The sequence below is a fragment of the Opisthocomus hoazin genome, chromosome 39 (genome assembly GCF_030867145.1).
Source record: "Opisthocomus hoazin isolate bOpiHoa1 chromosome 39, bOpiHoa1.hap1, whole genome shotgun sequence".
NCBI classification, from domain to species: domain Eukaryota; kingdom Metazoa; phylum Chordata; class Aves; order Opisthocomiformes; family Opisthocomidae; genus Opisthocomus; species Opisthocomus hoazin.
The window spans coordinates 71,001-92,427 of record NC_134452.1 but is presented as its reverse complement, the minus strand read 5'-3'; the positions used below and the strand labels follow the sequence as shown (position 1 = coordinate 92,427).

Genomic DNA, 21,427 nt, shown 5'->3' with positions numbered 1-21,427 from the left:
GTTTTCTCGCAGCCCCCCCGGAAGAGGTGACCGAAAGCGCGTCCATGACCTCGGCCCTCCGCAGACCCTACCGCTGCGACGTCTGCCGGCAGGATTTGACCCTCACCCCCACCGAGATCCTGCGGCACAGGAAGCAGCACCGGTGACCTGGGGCTCGCCGGGGACCCCCGGAACGGGGGCACAGCCCCCCGCACGCCGCTCTCGGGTGAGTCTGCCCGCGTCCCAGGAGGGACCTGGGGGTTTGGGGGGTATTCTGGTGGCTCGTCATCGGATGGGGGAGGGGAAAACCTCATCTCGGCTCTTCTTTCTTGAAGAAAATACAGAAACAAAGAGACTTTCGGACAATGTCGGCGCTGGGCCGGAGCGTTGGGCTGGAGGGTGGGGGGCCGGTGCCCGGGTCGGTGCCCGGTTTGGTGCCCAGTTCGGTGCCCGGGTCGGTGCCCGGTTCGGTGCCCGGTTCGGTGCCCACCACCCCCTGCTGCAGCCGGGCCGGGGGGGGACGGTTGTGGGGTCTCGGGGTGGTCTCCTGCCCGCTGCGGCGTGGCCGGAGCGTGGCCCTCCCACCCCGGCGCCGTCCCTTCCCGCGTCCCCTGGAGAAGCATCCGAGCGGCCGCGCCAACACCGTACCACCCCCAGACCTCATAAACCCCCCCCCAAACTAACAGCAAAGCCAGCAGAGCGTCCCGTCGCGGGAAGACCCTGCCGCGACGCCACCTCACGCGTCGTGGCTTACTTTTGATTTATTTTTGGGCTGAAACACCTGGAAAAAAAGGAAATCTGGAGCGGCGAGAGGGTCTCGGCAGCCGTCTCGCGTTGAAGGCGCGTTAATTGTCAGCCCGTGCGCTGCGTTGGGCTCAGGCAGGGTGATTAGCGGGGCCCCCTCTAATTAAAAAGGTGTTTTTAGCTCTGGGGCGTGATGCGTTTTATTCACCGGGGGGGGGGGGGAATACGATGAATTAGCCTGGGTTAAGCGGCCGCTCCGAGAGCAAAGTTTCCTGGGGTTGGGCGTTTTTCCGAAGCGGAACTGACCGTCGCCGGGCTCGGCGTACGTCGCTGGCCCCAAAACGGGCGCTGGAGGGGAAAAGGAAAAAGGCAAGGGGTGCTGAGGGCTTCCTCGTCCCCTGTTTTTGCTTTTTATAAATTGACTTTCTTCTTTTTTTTTTTTTTAAATTGATTTTCTTCCTTTTTTTTTTAAATTTATTTTCTTCCTTTTTTTTCCCAAATTGATTTTCTTCCTTTTTCTTTTTTCAAGTTGATTTTCTTCCTTTTTTTTCAAATTGATTTTCTTCCTTTTTTTTAAAATTTATTTTCTTCCTTTTTTTTCAAATTGATTTTCTTTTTTTTTAAAATTTATTTTCTTCCTTTTTTTTTCAAATTGATTTTCTTCCTTTTTTTTTCAAATTGATTTTCTTCCTTTCTTTTTTCAAATTGATTTTCTTCCTTTCTTTTTTCAAATTGATTTTCTTCTTTTTTTCAAACTTATTTTCTTCCTTTTTTTTTTCAAACTTATTTTCTTCCTTTCTTTTTTCCAAAATGATTTTCTTCCTTTTTTTTTCCTTCAAATTGATTTTCTTCCCCCTTTTTATTTTCTTCTTTTTCCTTTCTCCTCCCGGCTCGTGCCCGTCGCGACTCGCTGTTTGCCCTCCCCTTCTCGTCGTGGTTTATCTGCGTTTAATTACCGCTGGTAACTCCCGCCCGGCGCGGCGCTTGCAGGAATTAATTAAGCGGGCGATTTGCCGAGCGGATTATCGGGTTTGGGAGCAGGGAGCCGGATCCGAGCCCTTACCCCGGGCCGGTCCCTCCGCTTTCGGGGTGCGGGGAGAGCCGCGTCCCCCCAATTTCGCGGCGGGGGGGATGCTGCTGACGAGTCCCCGTTGCTACGGCGACCGGGTGGGATGGGAGGTGCTCCCGCCATGGCAACGGGCGTCGGATGGGTTTGGCTTTGCGGGAGCCCCCCCCGATTCTTTGCCCTCCCCGTTAGGTTGAGCGACGGAGGGCGGATTAATTGAATTTGCTAACGAGAGCCGCGAATTCCGAGTCTCGACGCGAGAGAAGCGCTGGGTTTTGGTGACGTCCTCCAGACTTCGCCACGTCCCGGAGCTGCCCGAGCTTCCGACTTCAGGTGAGGAAGTTATTTAACAGCAGAAAAACTTTGGCTTTTTCGAAAAAGAAAATAGCTGCCGGAGTTGCAAGGCTCGTTAATGTCAATTAGCATGACAGCGATGGCTGGGGGAGCTTGGATTTTCAGATGGGGTGGGTGGAGGCAGGGTCTCCTCTGAGGCCGCGTCACCGCCTCGGCGGGTGCTCCCCATCCGGGGCCGGGAACGGCGTTTCACGAGGATTTTGGGGGGGAAAATCCTAATTTTTTTCCATGTTTCTGGAGAGAGCTGGACCGAGAGCAAGCCGCTGATCGGCAGTTTCACCTCTGGAGCCTCCACCACCACCAATAACACCGCAACCCCCCCCTGGTGCCCCCAAATTTCCTTTCTCTCCCTTTTTTATTTTGCTTTTTGATGATGGAAGGCGTTTTCCCGGCTGGATAAAGGCGTTTTCCGGAGCTCGCTGGCCCCGGGAGGAGGAGTTTCCCCTCGCTGTCGGCTCCTCGCCCTCACCCCGTGCTCCGTCCTCGGGCTGGAGAAATCCGTCGGTGAAATTCCCCCCAAGAAAACCTTTTCCTCTGTTTATTTTTCACCACGCCTGGCATTAAAAGACCCCCCCTGGGCCGCAGGTGATGATTCCCCGCATCTCGTGGCAGCCCGTTCCGGTGGCTAATTACCCTGCCGGCTAATTACCTGCGCGTTTCCTCTCCGGGCGGACGTCCTGAGCGTCGAATCCCACCGGCCGGCCCTCGTGCGTCGCCTTCCCTGGAGGAGATCGAGCCCCCCCGTATCGAGACGGCCGATCCTTCGGGAGCCGGCAAGCACCCGTCCGTCTCCCACAGCCCCGTTAATTAGCGGCGGAAGAGCCTTGACGAGCTCGAAGGGAATAAAAGGAAAATCGCGGGCTGAGTGCTCCCGTGGAAAGCTGAACCCTGAAATGAAAAGAAAAATAAATATAATAATAACGAACAAGCAGAGGAGATTTTTTCCTCTGCGAGCGCAGGTTTCTTCCCAGCGACGGTGAGCGGAGAGGGTTTTATTTTTTTAATTTAATTGCGGTTTGGGCAATTACCCAGCCGCGCTCTTCAGCCCTGGTGAACGACCTCGTTTGTTTGTCGCTATTTATTATTATTATTATTATTATTATTATTATTATTATTATTATTATTATTTTGCTGGAGGTTGAGGCAAGCGCCGTAGCCCCTAATTGAGACCGACCGTGCGGTGTTGGGGAATAATTAAGTTAATTGTTCGCGAGGTCGGGTGGGAAGGGCGGGGGACGGCTCTTACGGATGAGTTCGGAGCGGGTGGGAGGATGCGGGAGCTTGTCCCCACATGGCGATGCTCCCCGGTGCAGCCCAGCGAACCCCGTCCCATCCTGCTCCTCCCTCGAGGCGGTTTTGGGGCTCTGGAGCGTCCGATTTATCCGCAGGGATCCGGCTCCTCTTCGCCAGCCTGAAAATCCAGAGCCGGCGGCCGGATTTGTCGGCAGAAATCCATCTTTTCCTCATCTCCACCCCCAAAATCCACAGATTTCCACGCAGGACGTCACGCCGCTGCCCTTGAGGCTGTGCGGGCCGGGGAAGTCCGTCGTTAACAGCTGTATAATTAATCACCACCCAGCGAGGGGTGGAAATGCTGACTCAGCGCCCATGGAGATCGATGGCTGGACCAGAAGCCTGGCGCGGCTGCGATGTGCGTCAGCCTCGGGTGAAATATTGATCCCAAGATGATTAAAAAACTCTCCTCCAGCTGAACTTGGCCAGTTTTGTGCTGGTAATGAAATGGAAGCAGGGTTTTTTATATATATATATTTTTTTTTTTTTTAAACTGAGATCTAAATAATTTCCAGGAGAAAAGGGGTCTAAGCCACTTGCTCATGGAAAATGCTTTCGAGAGGAAACTTCTCTGCTTCTTCCAGGCTCTTACGTGATGTTTGATGATCTGAGGTGTGAAATGTGGATATAAGGGGAGGATGGGAGGGCAAATAAATGCCATGTCGGTCCCAGGACTGCCCGACATCGCTGCCGTGGCACGGGGGGGGGGTCCCAAGCCCTCCCCAGACCGAGCCGGACCCAGGAACCTCCCTGTTCCCACCGCCCCGCTTCGCCATTCCCAAATCTGCTGCTGCATTTCCCCGGCCCAATGGTTTCCAAGGGTTTTTTTTGTTGCTGTTAATGTATAAGATACTAATAAAAAAATTGAATTAAATTACTGGCCAGTGCCGCTTCTTGAGGGACCTTCTGGGTTGGGGCCCCATAGCCCCCCATAACTTCCCAAATCCCCCCCCCAATAACCCCCAGCCCCCCAAAACAACCCCCAGCCCCCCAAATTCCCCCACCAAATCCCCAACCCACCCCCCCCGAAATCCCGTATCCCCCCAAAACTCCCCATATCCCCCCCAGAACAACCCCCATACCCCCCCAAACAACCCCAAGCCCCCCAAAAACTCCCCAAATCCCCCCCCCCAGAGAACCTCCAGGTGCTTTCTCCTCTCCTGGGTGCGTCCCGACCCTTTTCAGGGAATAAATCACCCCGCGCTGGCTTCTTTGCGCTGAGTTTTTCCGGCTGCGAGCGTCCTCAGCCAGAGACAATTCAAGTGCGTAATTAATGCCGCTGATGAATAACGAAGCAAGTCCAACGTCGCCTGATGGTCGGGGACTGCCCGTGGGAGACGAAGGCTGCTCAGGGCAGCGACCACCTCGCAGTCCCCGGCTGCTCGTCCTGGAAGGAAAAAAATGCTCGGGAGAGGCTGAGCTTGCCGGAAAAACCCATCGCGGGGCAAAGAACTCCGGGAATATTTCCCCTGTGAGGAGGGACACGGCAAGCTCCCGCGAAGAGAAACGGTAGTGACCTCCCGGGGAGCCGCGCCGCGCTCTCATCACCTTCGGCGTCCGTCCTCGGCGCGCTGCGGACGAGGACGGGGAGACGCGGGGCGTCGCGCGCGTTCGGCCGGATCCGGCACCCGGAGACGCGGATTCCGACGGATGCGCCCGGTGAACTTTTTTTTCCCTTTTCTTCTCCACCATTTTCCTTCCCTCCCTCCTTATCTAACCTCCTCTTCTTCCTTAACGGTCTTTTAAATACTTCATAGCACATTTAACGACCCGTTTAGCTTAAACGCCACTGATGTTTTCGTCGGATGATGAAGGGGCTTTCACCTCTGGAGATCAAGGGCTGGAAACGCAGGACGTTTTTCCTTCGCCGTAGCCATTAATTGCCCTTTTTCATTTCAAAGCTGTGATAAATCAGCTGAGTTACGGCTGCCCAGAGGAACATTTTTCTCGATACCATCTCTGGCGCAGCCCAGACCGCAGAAAACCACCCGGGGAAATGGGTGCCCAGGGCTGAAGAGAGGGGAAGAAGCCTGAGCGCGGCAGCTTTCTGCTAACGAGCCTGATTAATGGGGTTTTCTCGCTGCTGCCGGCTGTTTCTGGGATGCTGCTTGTTCTTCCGTGTAGAAAATCAGGTAAGGTGGAGGCGACAAGAGCTTTGCAAAAGCTGGGAGGAACCTCCGAGCTGGTTTTCTTGCTGAGCTGTAAATAAATCTCTTCTTTGACACAATACTGGGAGGAGTGGTGGATACACCAGTAACGCTGTGCTGGATCCAGCGAGCCCTGGCCAGGCTGGAGAGTTGGGCGCAGAGGAACCTGATGAGGTTCAACCAGGGTAAGGGCAGGGTCCTGCCCCTGGGGAGGAACAACCCCAGGCACCAGGACAGGCTGGGGCGGCCCTGCTGGGAGCAGCTCTGCGGAGAGGGACTGGGAGTGCTGGGGGACAACAGGGTGACCATGAGCCAGCAGCGTGCCCTGGGTGCCCAGAAGGCCAACGGGATCCTGGGGTGCATTCAGAGTGTGGGCAGCAGGTCAGGGAGGTTCTCCTCCCCCTCTGCTCTGCCCTGGGGAGGCCCCATCTGCAGTGCTGTGTCCAGTGCTGGGCTCCCCAGTTCAAGAACGATGAGGAGCTACTGGAGAGAGCCCAGCAGAGGGCTGCGAGGATGAGGAGGGGACTGGAGCATCTCTGCTCCGAGGAGAGGCTGAGGGAGCTGGGCTTGTTCAGCCTGGAGAAGAGAAGGCTGCGAGGGGACCTTAGAAATGCCTACAAATATCTGCAGGGTGGGGGTCAGGAGGACGGGGCCAGACTCTGTCCAGTGGTGCCCAGCGACAGGACAAGGGGCAACGGGCACAAACTGGAGCAGAGGAAGCTCCAGCTGAACCCGAGGAAGAACTTCTTCCCTCTGAGGGTGACGGAGCCCTGGCCCAGGCTGCCCAGGGAGGCTGTGGAGTCTCCTTCTCTGGAGATATTCCAGCCCCGCCTGGCCGCGGTGCTGTGCAGCCTGCTCTGGGTGACCCTGCTTGGGCAGGGGGTTGGGCTGGGGGATCCCCAGAGGTCCCTCCCAACCCTGACCACGTTGGGATTCTGTGATGAAGCACACAGATGAGTCGTGGGAAAAAAAAAAACCCACAACACCAAACATGGGAACGTGTTACAAAGACGTTAATCCATTCCCCGCTCCTTTACTTGCCAGCTGCGAGTAGCCCTGGGCCTACACGGAGTAAATATGTCCTCTAATAAAAAGCTGGAAAGGAAGGAGCTTTGTCTGGCTGTTGCCCGCAGTGCTTGGATCTCGTTACTCGTCACCCACGATCCAAAGCATCCAACTCATCCTCCTTAATTCCCGTCGTTAGAAGAGCTGCATGCATCCGACGGATTATTTTTCATTATGCATCATTAGCGACGGTGTTTGCAGAAGAGCCAAAGTGACAATGAAGATCATTGTTCCAAACACCCAAATCCTTCAAGAAAGGGAGAGCGAACATCTTCTGTCTGCTCCCGGGCTGTCGGCGGTAACTGAGAGGCGAGCGCTCTGGGAACACAACGCCGACGGGGAACGCAGCTCGCTGCCTGTTCGGCGTCGTTTGTTAGGGTGATGCCAGAGCTGGAGGTGGTGGAGACACCTCTCACCCCAGCTCCATCATCCCGACCGTCACTTAGGGCAAGCTGGGGTCGATTAGGACCATGGGTAAAGGGATGAAAATGAGTTTCCATCCACGCCGCTAGACCGCATCACGGCGGGGCGAAGCGTGGCCGTGGATCCCCGCGGCCTCAGCACAGCGCAGAGCATCTCGAGGGCGTCAAAGGGGAGCTACGCGGCCGTACGTCTCTAAGTTGGGCAGAGAGGAACCTGATGAGGTTCAACAAGGGCAAGGGCAGGGTCCTGCCCCTGGGGAGGAACAACCCCAGGCACCAGGACAGGCTGGGGCTGAGCTGCTGGAGAGCAGCTCTGCGGAGAGGGACTGGGAGTGCTGGGGGACGACAGGGTGACCCTGAGCCAGCAGTGTGCCCTGGGTGCCAAGGCCAATGGGATCCTGGGGTGCATCACGAGGAGTGTGGGCAGCAGGTCAGGGAGGTTCTCCTCCCCCTCTGCTCTGCCCTGGGGAGGCCCCATCTGCAGTGCTGTGTCCAGTGGTGGGCTCCCCAGTTCAAGAAAGATGAGGAGCTACTGGAGAGAGTCCAGCGGAGGGGTATGAGGATGAGGAGGGGACTGGAGCATCTCTGCTCCGAGGAGAGGCTGAGGGAGCTGGGCTTGTTCAGCCTGGAGAAGAGAAGGCTGAGAGGGGACCTTAGAAATGCCGATCAGTATCTGCAGGGTGGGGGTCAGGAGGACGGGGCCAGACTCTTTGCAGTGATGCCCAGCGACAGGACAAGGGGCAACGGGCACAAACTGGAGCAGAGGAAGCTCCAGCTGAACCCGAGGAAGAACTTCTTCCCTCTGAGGGTGCTGGAGCCCTGGCCCAGGCTGCCCAGGGAGGCTGTGGAGTCTCCTTCTCTGGAGATATTCCAGCCCCACCTGGACGCGGTGCTGTACAGCCTGCTCTGGGTGACCCTGCTTGGGCAGGGGGTTGGGCTGGGTGACCCCAGAGGTCCCTGCCAACCCCACCATGCTGTGATCCTGTGATTCTGTCTCCTCCACGTCTGGAAGAGTGGGAGCATCCCCTGCGGAAAGGCAACCCTTCTCCCCATCCCTGCCTATTCCTGCTCAGCCCTCCGCTCGCCCAGGGCACGTGGGGTGTTCGCCGAGCTCCAACGCTGCGGGCAGAGCCGTTTCGATAGGGCTGGCAGAAGCAGAGAGAGAGTCAAACCCCCCCCCCTTTGCGAGCACTCAGCATCCCCCCTCCTCCTCCTCCCAAGCTTCCTCCCCGTATGGAAGCTCTTCCACACGCGCCGCGGTCTGGCGGCCGCCCAGCCGCGCTCATTAAGCGAGAGCAGCCGCTGCCATAAATCACGGCGCTGGCAGCTGGTGTCACGCGGGAGCTGGGCCATGTTTAGCCGCTGAGCTCCCAGAATAGCGTCTGTTCCCAGGTACCGGGAGGCCGGGATGCCCGCGGGACTGGCAGCATCCTTTCGGGCCGGCTTCTCACCTCCCGCGGTCCTCGGAGGAACGTCGGCTTGACCGAAGTCGGGATCGCGGCGCAAAACGTCGTCGGGGCTGCAGGCGCGGCGACGAAACGCTGCGAGCTTCCCCCGTCAAAGAAGAATGGCCCCAGGGCTGGGTTTTCCAGCGTCATCAGAACTCCCACTTCTGGGCTGCGAATCTCTAGGTTTTCTACTCTGACAGAAGGAAGTAAATAAAAATAAAAATAAAAATAAAGATAATAATAAAAATAAAAGTAAAAATAAAAAAATAAAAAAAAAGATAAAGATAAAAATAAAGATAAAGATAAAAATAAAGATAAAATAAAGTTAAAAATAAAAATAAAAATAAAAAATAAAAATAAAAATAAAAATAAAAAAATAATAATTAAAAAAAAAAAGATAATGATAATAATAATGATAATAATAAAAAAGCCATGCATTAAAATGGTGAAGGGAATAAATTCCTCCCCAGACAGAACACCGTCGCACATCACCCCCGGGGGAGGCCACGGGAGCGCAAACGCCCTGCGGCGCGTTTATCACACGGCGCGCGGAGTCGCGGGAAGGGGCCCAGGTGCAGCCGAAAGCCGCGGAAAATCGGCGTTGCAAAGCCAGGAACGTTGTGTTTTTTTTCTTCGTTATTCCTAGCTGCATTTCTGTCCCAACCCGCGGACGCCGCAAGCACCTCCGTAACGGAAAAGCTGACCCAGATTCCCAGCACGCTCGCGCGCGTTCCCTTCCGCGGGGGAGAGGCGCGGTAACGCCTCGCGTACGGAAACCCAGGGATTTTCCCCCGTTTCTCACTGAAGCGGTTGCTGCGGATCCGAACGCCGCGTCGGCAGCCGCGGTTATCGCTTTCTCTTTCCTGCGCTTGTCATCCAGCTCTAAAGATTTGGAGTGATCGGCGCGGCGAGATATTTCGCGCTCTGCATGGACAAACGCGGAAAAGGCCGGGTGATGCTTCCAGCGCACTGGAAAACTCCTCAAAAATTGCCAAACTCTTTTATTTCTGAAATACTGAGCGAGAGGGGAGGTAAAAGCGCCTGAGCTGTGGCTAAGCCCAGGCCATTTCTGCTTGCTCAGCGTTTCTCTTGGCTGTGCCGTGCCCTCCAGGAGCTTCTGGGCTCAGCACCAGAAAATGTGTGGACATCTCCCCTGCTTTCCTGGTGCCGAAGCAAGGCAGCACGGGTCAGCAGGACTCACCTTCCGTTCCTCTCCTTGATGAATGAACTTCTGGCAAAGAAAAGCGTTGTCTGTGTTTCGTAGAATCGTTAAGGTTGGAAACGACCTCCAAGATCATCAAGTCCAACTGCCGATAAGGTCTCCCATCAGAGCACAATTCAGCAAGTGGATGGTGGCTGGAGAAAGGACTTGGGCTCCTCTTCCACCAAGCCTGTCCACACTCACCGCCCGTCAGCAGGCAGGGGGTCACCTCCACTGTGTTGGCAGGGGATGAAGGCGCAAAGATGGGAGATCTCTCAACCATGGGTGCTTGCGGCGTAGTGTCCACCCCCCAGGTCCTTGCTGGAGTTTGTGCTTGGCCGCTCCTGGGGCAGCGAAGTCGGGGAGATGGTGGGTCTTGCATGTTTTTCTGAGCATCTGTCAGTCTCCTCCAGCACTGAAGAAGAAACCTCACCAACCGCAGCAGGGAAGAGCAGGAAAGGGGATCTCCTCCAAAAAACACTGGTGGAGGCCTAACCCAGTGGGAGATGCAGCCTGAAGATCAGAAGAAAACGCCCGGCCGGCGTGCCGGCTCTCCAGAGCTGCTCCGCACCGCCAGCCCCACCAGAGACCACACCTTGCGGAAGGTTTTGACGCTTTGGGAGTATCCTACAGGTTCTGCAGAGGGGCTCCAGGATGCGACAGCTCCTCTGCTGCTGAGAACTCCTCAAGCTCCGAGGTGGCACGGGATACAAAAGCTCAAGCGTGACGCCTGGATTTTAATCCAAGGCTTCAGCCTCTTCAGACCAACATGCCAGCATTTGCTTCTTCTCTCCAGTGAAGAGTTGAGGGATGCTGCTGAATTAGCAAGGGCTGTTATCTCCACGGGTTTGGATCTTCTGTACTTCTCACAGCTCCTGTCACCTCCTCCAGACAGGACAAACCTGCTGAAATATCAACCGGCTACAAGGAGTAACTGTCAAGCAAAGAGAGAGGCTTCCAGCAAGGGGGAAGAGGGAAAAACTCGAAGAAGATGCCAACTCCTCGGCGCCGAGACGCCATCCAGCATCTTTCCCCTCCCTGCTGGCAGATGGTTTTCGGCCGGGTTGGCACCGCGCCGCAGCAGCCTGCGATGCTGATCGGCGTCGGCTGATCCACCTCCCCGCTCCCGTCTGCGCGAAGCCCTGCGGACCGGACTGGGTTTGCTGTAGCGCGCGTCCAGCGCCGGTGTGCTGGTCCCTTCCTAGACTGGCAAGGTGCTTGCCAACAAAAATACAATTTGTTTAAGCAGAATTACCTCGAAAACAGTACAATCCCCAGCCCAAGCAGAGCTGCAGAACCTTGAACCTGGCAGGTCCTCCTTCTTGCAGAGCCGGTTGAGGTCCTCCAGGCAATTCGCTGCCTTTTTTCTGTAATCCAAATTGTTTGTTTCTTCCGAAAGCATAAGCTGCTGGCAGACAAGGGACGGGAATGGGACGGAAGGGTCAAACCACTTAAAATCAAGGAATAAACAAAGCGTCAGGGTGGAAATATCAGTTGTGGCTTTCGCTTCCAGTGTTGGCCTGCATCTCCCTCAGCTTGAGTGTCCAGGTCTGCTTGACCTGCATAGTCTGCTCTCTGCTAACGGCATCCCAGAATCCCAGCATGGTCGGGGTTGGCAGGGACCTCTGTGGGTCACCCAGCCCAGCCCCCTGCCCAAGCAGGGTCACCCAGAGCAGGCTGCACAGCACCGCGGCCAGGCGGGGCTGGAATATCTCCAGAGAAGGAGACTCCACAGGCTCCCTGGGCAGCCTGGGCCAGGGCTCCGTCACCCTCAGAGGGAAGAAGTTCTTCCTCGGGTTCAGCTGGAGCTTCCTCTGCTCCAGTTTGTGCCCATTGCCCCTTGTCCTGTCGCTGGGCACCACTGCAAAGAGTCTGGCCCCGTCCTCCTGACCCCCACCCTGCAGATATTTAGAGGCATTTCTAAGGTCCCCTCTCAGCCTTCTCTTCTCCAGGCTGAACAAGCCCAGCTCCCTCAGCCTCTCCTTGTAGGAGAGATGGTCCAGTCCCCTCATCATCCTCATAGCCCTCTGCTGGACTCTCTCCAGTAGCTCCTCATCATTCTTGAACTGGGGAGCCCAGAACTGGACTCTCTCCAGTAGCTCCTCATCGTTCTTGAACTGGGGAGCCCAGAACTGGACACAGTACTCCAGATGGGGCCTCTGCAGGGCAGAGCAGAGGGGGAGGAGACCCTTCCTCGACCTGCTGCCCACACTCCTATCACTAATTACTTACAGCTTCACATCTACAGACCCCAACCAACTACGACCGGAGCTCGATAGTCGCCTCCGCCACCGCTTAGCACAGACCAGGATCTCTCCCTGCTCCGAGATGTGGTTTACCATTCGGCGTTGGAGACAGCACAGAGCCATCAAGCTCCCCTGGGACCATTTCCCACCTCCCAGCAGAACCCAGCCCAGCTAAACGCGGCTCATCCCCCAGCTCTGTGCAAGCTGTATTTCTCAGCCTGCCGCATATTTAGTGGGGGGGGGTGTGAATTTTAAGAGCTAAGAGGAGCTTCATTGCTCTGACAGGTACGTTGTACAACCCCACCCCTCCAACATCACCTCACAGTGCAACAGGCTGAGATCTAAAACTCGCTTCATTCAGGATTGCCGGGCAAACGTGGCGAGAAACGAGCTCCGCACGCTCACCAAAAATTAAGATTCAATTTAGAATTGGCTCTGAAACCGACCTGGCTTTATTAACGCTTAATTATGAACCAGCCCGCATCGCTGTTGCCACCTGCTAGCTTGGGGCTCTGCTCAGCCCAGCCAGGTTGGGTTTTAGTGCTGATGGAGATACGCGATGCCAGTCTACGGCGTGGCGTTTGCTTTTTAAAATCACACGCCTCCAAAGGGTAGACCGTGACCAAAAACATCGATCTCACCCAAAAGACAGTCTTATTCAACCTATGAGGTCCACATAAGCAAGTCTAGAGATAGGATTCCTGTTCTTCTTGCCCCCAAACCCCCCCTCTCACCGTGGCGTGAAGTTCATGGCTGACAAAGAGATGCCTGCAAACGGGTCCAAAAGCACCTACAAGAGCTTTGTACCTACAAGAGGTCTCCCTCTTCCCGCTCCAGGTCCTTACCGCAGCGTGAGGCAAGGATCTCTCCATCTCTCCTCTTCTGGCTGAGCTGAAAGCGGAGCGTGAGGTTTCCAGCCCCTTGCTGGACCCAGAGATATCCCCGGATCAAGAAGGGATGGCAACAGAAGCTGAAACGTCAGGAGCACCAACCAGAGTCTCTGCCCAGGATCCTGACCCACCTCTTACCCCAAGAGAGAAGTCTTCCGCAGCACAGCTCTTCTCAGGCAAGAACAAAAGAGTCATGGAGAAGTCCTTTCCATCCGCCTTTCGTGCCGTGCCTGCGAGCGTCCAGTCCCTTCCGAAGCCACCCTGAGACAGCAACGGCTCGAGGGAACCCAAATCACGCGGTTGTTGAGCACCCCTGAAGATGCCTACCCTATCTCCTCGACCACCACCAGTCCTCAGCACGGCCTGAACACCGACGGTCCCTTTTCAGGCGACGGATGCTGGGAGGAGAGCAGGGGAGCCCGTGCAGGCTTGCGTTCCGCCGCTGCTAATTGCTCAGGTGCTCCGCTAAAAACGAGCGAAACGGCAATTACGGCGCCCGCTTCTCCTGCAAGGCCAGCCCTCGAATCCGTCACAACCCGTCAGCTGTCGGAATGAAATCCCAGTATTTTTTATTTTTTATTTTTTATTTCCTAATACAAAATAGCATTTCATTATTTCGCTAGAAGGGTTTTAATTTCTTACAATAATTGCTGCAGCAATCCAGCCAAGAATTTTTTTTCCCTTTTTCTGTAACCTGAGCTGATGGAAAATTGCTTTCATTTAATTTAATTACAGCTGTGGAATAATGCACTAAATACGCGCTCCCTTTGTGTTTACTCTTACATTCAAGAGCTAAAATTAATTAGTCCTTAACTTTGAAAAATATCTGCAGCTAGCCGCTATGTAAACAGCGCAGGCACTTCAGCGGTGAGGTGTTGAAGGCTCAGCCAGCTGCAATTTTTCCTCCCCCTGACTCCGAGGGAGAAGAAATAAAATTGTCAAAGTATTCTGCCTTGGAAGCAATCACATCAAATGCGGGCAGTGCGGTAGCACAGGCCCACGGATGCTCCCCTCCAGCCCCGCCGCAAAACTGATTAAGAAACCAATAAAAATAATAAATCACTGGCTGAAGACAGAAAAAGGGGCATTTCCAGCTTTTTGAGCAGACGTTTGTGTGTCCTTTAGTTATCAACAGGACTAAGGAATTTCGACCTGCGTTACGCTAGCACTTGGTAAGAGGTAGACGTGACACAGGAGGCATCATCAAAAACCACCCCAGAAAAGGTTGCAAAGCTCAGAGGCAGCTTTTGGTGGAGACACCGACTCAACCCAATGCACGTGGGCTTGCCCCGTGTCACCGTCCTGCACCAAGCCTTGGGTCGCAGAGGTTGCTGTGCTGAAAAAACCCAGCAAGGCATCACCTCAGAGGCCAAGCCACGACCTTTCACTCTGGGAAACGGAGGTTTTGGGGGCACGCGGAGATGACCAAGTGGCTCGGAGAGCCTCCGTGCTTCGCCTCCCACCTCTGTAGCGACGGGGCGATGGGTCCAGCGTTGGGCTGGGACACCCAGTACTCACCGAGCCACATCTGGCACCAACACCAGACCGCACAAGAGAGTAGAACTCTCGAACTGAATTTCTCGAATTTCCGTCTGAACCCGAGGAAGAACTTCTTCCCTCTGAGGGTGACGGAGCCCTGGCCCAGGCTGCCCAGGGAGGCTGTGGAGTCTCCTTCTCTGGAGATATTCAAGACCCACCTGGACAAGGTCCTCTACAGCCTGCTCTAGGTGACCCTGCTTGGACTAGATGACCCACAGAGGTCCCTTCCAACCCCGACCATGCTGGGATCCTGGGATTCTATAACTCTAAACCCTGATGGAGCTTAGACAGCACTGCAGCTCTGAGATTAATTAATGCAACGAATTTTCCGTCTGCTCGGCGCTGTGCCCAAAAGCACGCGCTCGGCCGTCTCCTAGAAGATGCTCTGTTTGATCTCTCGAGCTCCTGAGCTTTTCCGACCGAGCTGGTTGTCCCTTTGGGCAGCCCCAGCTCCGTTAAAACCCACCTTTTTCCTTTTCAAGTCTGTCTTGCTTTATCTTCTGAACTGTCAGAACCTGCCGTGCTTTACTCCAGCGGGTCAGAGGGGCTTTTTACACAATATTTTCCCCCTCAACTTCAAGCCATTCTGTTTTTTTTGTTGATTAAACAGATGGCATTTTCCCAGTCCGCCTCTCCAGCCATTTCTGTCAGCTGCCATCTCATCCTGGTGTTGCTTCCTCGCATCGCTTCCAATTTTTTTGCAGCATCCTTCTAAAAATGCCACTTCTGTGCCAAACATCTCCCTCTTCTCACCCGCTGCCGCCTGCTGCAGACCGGAGCCGCGCTGATTCTTCGGGTCTCTGAGATGTTTAACTAATCCACCACCCTTCCAGGAGGAGGAGAAAGGAGAAAGCCGGTCTAGAAAAAGCTGTTTTCTGTAGAAATCAGCGCTGCTTCAAACGCCATCGCTATCTTACCTCGCACCAGGAACGCAGAACGCAGTCGTACATTATTGCTTAATCACTTACAAATGTCTGTAGACATTTTCTGTTAGCTGACTGTGGAATTTAGCCGAGGGCAACAGGATTTACGAGGAAGGCAAGATGCTTCCCGCCTCCAACCAAAACCACCCTTTAGCAAACCCCGAGGAGCTCTGCGCTGTTCGCACTGCTCCGCTGTCGCCAGGCATGACCCATGGGTTGCTCGAAAAGCGAGGAAATAAAATGCTTTTTTTTTAATTGGTTGCTGCATTCAAACAGCCCGAAGACATTTTTTTTTTTCCCCTTCACCAACGATTTGCAGATGAAACAGCAGCTCACGGGGGGGTTTATTGCAGGAGAGCTCGTCATCGGATGGGGGGGAAGCTCATCTCTTTTTTCTTGAAGAAAATACAGAAATAAAGAGACTTTTGGAGGTGTGTCATTAGTCAAGAGAGGAAACGGAAAAATGCATCTTGCAAACTAAAATAGTCCAACAGTCCCAAGAGACCGAGTACGCCGGAACAGCTCCACGACGCTCAAAGCCCTGTTGGGTTCACAGCGCCGAGTTACCGGGAGGCAACCTCTCCGCCCTGCAGCAACGCGATACTATCGTAAGTGCTTCTAATTGCAGAGGCTGCTAATTGGGTTGACTTCTGGGGCGCTGTCAGCCAGACGGGGTTTCAAAGTCAAACCAAGAATTTTCCCCATCTGAGCCCGCGTGATGGCGTGCTACATCTACACTGGCAAGGGATGCAAGTCTGCAGAGCAAGAGGTACCCACGCTACACAGTTTATTTCATGCTTCTCCAATCCCAGTTGGGTTCACGAACTTGAAGTCCATCAGCACAGAGGAGTGGCTCTTCTGGTGTAGTTTCATCTTGAAGTACCCTTCATGAACTTATGTCCATCAGCACCGAGGAGCACATCTTCTGGTGCAGTTTCACCTTGAAGGACCCTCTCTGCTGCATGAGGGAAGGACATAAACGCAAGACACCTCTGATTTTTCAGACTTTCCCGATCCACTCTTAAAACAGGGCCAGAAGGACAAAGTGATGGGTCTTAAAACGGCACCAGAAGGCCCAAGCGATGGGTCTGCTGTAAAAGCAGCAGCTCTTGGCACGGCAAAGGCGTCGCTGCGACACCTATCAAACTCGTGACAGCGGCAACGTGGCTGCTGCTTGAAATTTATGGCAGTGAGAAGTTTGCTGCCCAAAACCACTGGCTCCTTGCCAAAGATGGCGAGTCCTTGCCCAAAGACACTGGGTCCTTGCCCTTGCCTACATGCTGCCCCTTCCTTGCAGGTTCTGTGGCTTTGTGACCTCCATCCTGAAGGTCAGATGTTAGCGCTGCATTCGCGGCCACGTCTTCACAACCCTTCTGCCTGGTGGGAGTTGGGGGCAACAGGTGGGTGGCTTCAAACAGCCTGGTTGTGGGACATGGTGGCAATGGGGACAGAAGATAGTGGTCCCCAGGATACCACCTAGAACCATAACTAGAGGGCATCTAATTAGCCCACTTGGAAGAAGTTCAGATGGGAGAATGAGATGCTGAAGGACGAAATTAATTGCTTGGAGATCAAACAGAAAGGAGCTGGGATGGGAGGGCGCCAGGCGCATTTGAATGAGCATGAGGTTAGCAGCGCGCACCCCTGAGAGCGCGAGAGCCGTGCGTTCGCCGAGAGAAGCTCGCGTGCCAAGAACAAACACGCAGCCAGCCTCCACCTCGAGCTGTCCCGGGGGAGAGGAGCCTCCACCACGCTGCAGCGGGAAGGCAGAGAAAAGGCTCTGCGGTGGAGCTGGTGAACATCAGCTCCAGTCTCAAAGCATCCGAGTTCGAGGGGAGGACCGGCCACCAGGTCATCAAGGTGATGCTTCTGCACACTGCGGAGCTTCGCCCCACCCCACAGAGTTCGGTTTTAGTCCGCTTTCTGGAGTATTGTCCAGGGAGGTTGTGGAGTCTCCTTCTCTGGAGATATTCAAGACCCACCTGGACAAGGTCCTCTACAGCCTGCTGTAGGTGACCCTGCTTCGGCAGGAGGGTTGGACTAGATGACCCACAGAGGTCCCTTCCAACCCCTACCATTCTGTGATTCTATTTCATTCTGCTTGTCAGTCTGGAAGAAATTGCTCGACAAAACTGAAGAACAGAAAAATCAGTGCCCCATGGCATGGTTGCTCACAGACCCAGATCTCCAAACATCTGCAAAACATCCCCAAAAAAGCCACTCGTCTCCCCCCCCACCCCCGGAGCCCTCCTAGAGCTAGAGGAGGGTTGAGGAGGTGGACGGATCTTCAAGGAGACCTTCAAGGAGAGGTCTGCAAGGACTGCCACCCAGGACGGGCTGCTGACGGCTGTCACACAGCCAGCTATTAATAAAGTCGTGCATTTTCTACGCTAGTTAAGATGCTAGCTGGTTTTTTTTTTTAAATCTACACAGGAGCACGGTGTGACAAACAGGTACTGAAGACCAGAAAATCGTATCAGTGTCTCTGCTGTGCCTTGTAAGAATCATTCCTTCTGGAAGTGCGCTCCTGAGGACAGTATTTATTTAAAATTAAAAGCCAGCAGCACATATTTCTCGGGGCATTTTTTTTTTGCAGTATTGATAAAAAGCCTGTGTTTGAGCCGAAACGGGATGGATGCTATTTTCTCCGTGCAAAAAGCACCCAACTCCAGAAGTACCAGTAGAAACGAGGCGACCTGGAGATTCAGAGATGCACCCCAGCGTACAGCCACCACGGCATTTCTCCTCCCAGCCGTTGAGCGGTATCCAGCGGCTTGCCTCGGAGCTGCCACGGAGCGGACACGGTTGGATGGGACCTCTGGAGGTCTCCTGGTCCAACTCCCCTGCTCAAGTAGGGCCACTGACAGCCGGTTGTCCAGGACCACATCCAAACACTTTTGAATATCTCCAAGATGGAGACTCCACGGCCTCAGCACTGGCCTTACCAGTGTTGGGTAGAAGGAAAGGACCACCTCAACCTGGTGGCAATGCTCCTAACGCAGCCCAGGACACTGTTGTCCTCTGCAGCAAGGGCACATTGGTGGCTTGTGGTCAGCTTGGTGTCCACCAGGACCTTTCCTCCAAAGCCACTTTCCAGCTGGTGGCCTCCCAGCACGTCCTGGTGCATGGAGTTGTTCCTCCCCACGTGGAAGAGGAGGAACACCTTCAGAACATCTGAACCTAACCCCAAACTGGATTCACCGCGGCAGCTTTCCCACAAGCCTGGCAGGTCTGAAGCTGGGTGTGAGAAGCACAGAGGAGGTGATTTAATCCTTTTCTTTTTCCTCTAATCCTGTGGGAGTTTATTATTGTTTACAATAGATTCTCTACATTAAAGATGATTTTAATCTGAATCTTAGAAAGAACAATAAAAAAAGCTGTTAGAACTCTACCAGAAATTTAGAGATGCATTTAATTAATTTGTCGGGAGTTCGTACGATAACCGTTTCAAGTGTGATCCGGGTTCTGCATAAATATGCACAGAACTTGCCGGAATTCTCCAGGGGAGATTTAAAACCAGATTTAAAACCAAGACATTAGCACTAAAAGTGGAAGAAATTGTTCCAAGCGCAGCTTTCCCCCCTCCTGCAGCTAGCCCCGTAAATCTCACGCCGTTTAGTTACCGACAGACGGAAGTTCTGCCCGTGACAGACGTCCTCCCGGCTTCCTGGGAGGGAAATGAAGCTCACCTGAAGCTCTGCAGAAACGGGATGGCCCCACCAGGAGGGAGAAACCGAGGTCTGTCTGCTTCCGCTCGATTCTTCTGCTTCCCACTGGAAACCAGAAACGTCAACTGGTTTACGGCTCCTCGCTGTCTGTCGGAAACATCGCTGGCAAGGGACGCACAGTTATCTAACGCGTTGGTTGTCTGTCTTGATCTGTCCCTCACCTCTCCTGAATAAACGCGTCGGAGCGGGGAAGTCAGAGGTGTTCGGCAAGAGACCGCGCTACCGAAGGGTGGCAAGGGTTTAGTACTCTGTCCGGTGCTGGGCTCCCCAGTTCAAGAACGATGAGGAGCTACTGGAGAGAGTCCAGCACAGGGCTACGAGGATGAGGAGGGGACTGGAGCCACTCTCCTACGAGGAGAGGCTGAGGGAGCTGGGCTTGTTCAGCCTGGAGAAGAGAAGGCTGAGAGGGGACCTAATATATACTTACAAATATCTGCAGGGTGGGTATCAGGAGGATGGGGCCAAGCTCTTTCCAGTGGTGCCCAGCAACAGGACAAGGGGCAACGGGCACAAACTGGAGCAGAGGAAGCTCCAGCTGAACCCGAGGAAGAACTTCTTCCCTCTGAGGGTGACGGAGCCCTCTGCCCTGGGAGGTTGTGGAGTCTCCTTCTCTGGAGATATTCAAGATCCACCTGGACAAGGTCCTCTACAGCCTGCTGTAGGTGACCCTGCTTCGGCAGGAGGGTTGGACTAGATGACCCACAGAGGTCCCTTCCAACCCCGACCATTCTGTGTGATTCTGTGATTCTGTAACGGTGCTACTCAGCACACACCCTGCCCACCACCAGCAAGCGCTCGGCAGAAAAAAACCAGCGAGCCACGGGTCGTACTTCAATAATCCTCACTCTCCTTGCTGCTGGTGGTCTGTTGCCTTCAGCCCTCAGCGATAAGCAAACACGCAGGGTTGTTAACAGTGAGAAGCCCGTTACCTGCTCGATCGGTAGCAGCTATAATAAGCAGCTCCAGAGCCATGGCAACTGAATATTCCAAAAAACTCCATGTCACGCGCATAGGCGCCGTCGTTACCAGCCGGCACCCACAGCTGCCAACAGGCAGCGTGGCTTGCGTGCCGATCGATGCGCGTGGCAAGTTTACGAGACAGCATTTTGAACAGTGACCTACATGCGCCCGAAACTTGGGCAAAACCATCCTGTCCCTCGAGGGTTTTTTGGAAAGCGCGACGTGCCGCCCTTGTTTTCACAGAATAGTAGGGGTTGGAAGAGACCTCTTGTGGGTCATCTAGTCCAACCCTCCTGCTGAAGCAGGGTCACCTACAGCAGGCTGTAGAGGACCTTGTCCAGGTCGGTCTTGAATATCTCCAGAGAAGGAGACTCCACAACCTCCCTGGGCAGCCTGGGCCAGGGCTCTGTCACCCTCAGAGGGAAGAAATTCTTCCTCGGGTTCAGCTGGAACTTCCTGTGCTTCAGTTTGTGCCCATTGCCCCTTGTCCTGTCACTGGGCACTACTAAAAAGAGCTTGGCCCCATTCTCCTGACACCCACGCTGCAGATATTTGTGAGTACATATTAGGTCCCCTCGCAGCCTTCTCTTCTCCAGGCTGAACAAGCCCAGCTCCCTCAGCCTCTCCTCGTAGGAGAGATGCTCCAGTCCCCTCACCATCCTCGTAGCCCTTGTTTTGCGGTGGGCCAGGTCTTCCAGGTATTCCAGTCAGAGACACAACCCACCCACAGATCCAACACACGCTGCCAGCAGCCCTCCCCAAACCCCGGTACCTGCTCATCCATCCACCTTCTGCCCGTTTATTTCAACCTCCAGTCCGTCTCATGCTTCGTTTTGTCCCATTGGCTCCACCTTTGAGAGAAGACCTTGTACAGGCATCCAAAAAGCCCCCCAAAACCTCTTGAGGAAGCTCTTCTTAATTCTTCTAAGTTCAAAACTGGGTTGAGAAGGCATCCAGCATCCTTCGCTAAAGGACCAGGCTCAGCTGCACCAGCTCTGAAGCCCAGCTGGAGCGAGACACAACACCAACCCTCACCCTAGAGCAAGAGAAGGGTTTGGGGTAGCTCCAGTTCTTGAAGTTCTTAAAGCCGTGACCACACAAATGCTTCTTCCCGTTGGATCTCCGAGCACAAAGACCTGCACCGCGGCTCGTTAGCCAGTGTTCACCCTTCAAGGTGAAAAAGAGTCAGGCAAATCTGCGGCGTGTCGCGAGCACCGAGGCAACTGCCAGTCTTGCTGGGAAGGGCGAGTGTCCTGCAGCACCCAGGCGGTGACAGCCAGCTCCACGCCTAATGAAGATAAACGACAGTTTTCATTTAAAGTGCGTGAATGGGGCTGCCTCTGCGGTTTGGTTCAGCTGAACAGGCCTCCTGTCACAGTCAGCACAAAACCCTTCTCTAAAGGATACTGTTGTTTCACATAC

At 54.4% G+C, this 21,427-nt stretch overlaps 2 long non-coding RNA genes across 3 annotated transcripts; one reads left to right on the top strand and one right to left on the bottom strand.

Moving 5' to 3' along the window:
- Positions 1–17: 17 nt before the first annotated feature.
- LOC142365419 (uncharacterized) lies at positions 18–4,310 on the top strand. 2 transcript variants are annotated; one of them, XR_012766466.1, is made up of 4 exons: positions 18–205; positions 1,982–2,122; positions 2,711–3,119; positions 3,532–4,310. It is a non-coding gene; the product is annotated as an uncharacterized LOC142365419 (long non-coding RNA). The 2 variants fall into 2 exon arrangements; XR_012766465.1 differs by having other exon boundaries at positions 2,524–3,119.
- On the bottom strand, positions 2,970–4,697 carry LOC142365420 (uncharacterized). Its single transcript, XR_012766467.1, has 3 exons — positions 4,576–4,697; positions 3,390–3,872; positions 2,970–3,031 (listed from the first exon to the last, which is right to left on the bottom strand). It is a non-coding gene; the product is annotated as an uncharacterized LOC142365420 (long non-coding RNA).
- Positions 4,698–21,427: the final 16,730 nt, after the last annotated feature.